This window comes from Arachis duranensis, chromosome 6 (genome assembly GCF_000817695.3).
Source record: "Arachis duranensis cultivar V14167 chromosome 6, aradu.V14167.gnm2.J7QH, whole genome shotgun sequence".
In the NCBI taxonomy this organism is placed as follows: Eukaryota; Viridiplantae; Streptophyta; class Magnoliopsida; order Fabales; family Fabaceae; genus Arachis; species Arachis duranensis.
Window position 1 is genome coordinate 28674873 of NC_029777.3, and position 633 is coordinate 28675505.

Sequence of the window (633 nt, forward strand, 5' to 3'; positions counted from 1 at the left end):
AACAATCTCTGTGGGATCGACCCTTACTCGCGTCAGGTTTATTACTTGGACGACCCAGTACATTTGCTGGTTAGTTGTGCGAAGTTGTGTTTATGCCATGGTATTGAACACTAAGTTTTTGGATTCATTACCGGGGATTATTTGAGTTGTGAAAAGTATTGATCACAATTTTGAGCTACCAAGTTTTTTGGCGCCGTTGCCGGGGATTGTTGAGTTTGGACAACTGACGGTTCATCTTGTTGCTTAGATTAGGTATTTTTTTCTTCAAAGTTCTTAAGAATGAATTCTAGTGTTTCAAGGTGATGTTCTTATCATCACCAAAGCTGATTGATCTTCATCAATTTAGCTCTTGAATGCAATATTCTGCTGAAGCTTGGCTGACCATGTCTAATTCCTTTAGACTGAAGCTTTAGACTAACATTGCATGATTCCTGGGATTCTCATTAAGAATTTTGATATCTTTTTTCACTTAATTTTCGAAAAACACAAAAAATTCAAAAAAAATCATAAAATCCAAAAATTTCTTGTTTGAGTCTAGTGTCTCATGTTAAGTTTGGTGTCAATTGCATGCATCCATTCATGTGTTCTTAAGGATCTTCAAATAATTCTTGATGATTTCTTACTCTAATCTTT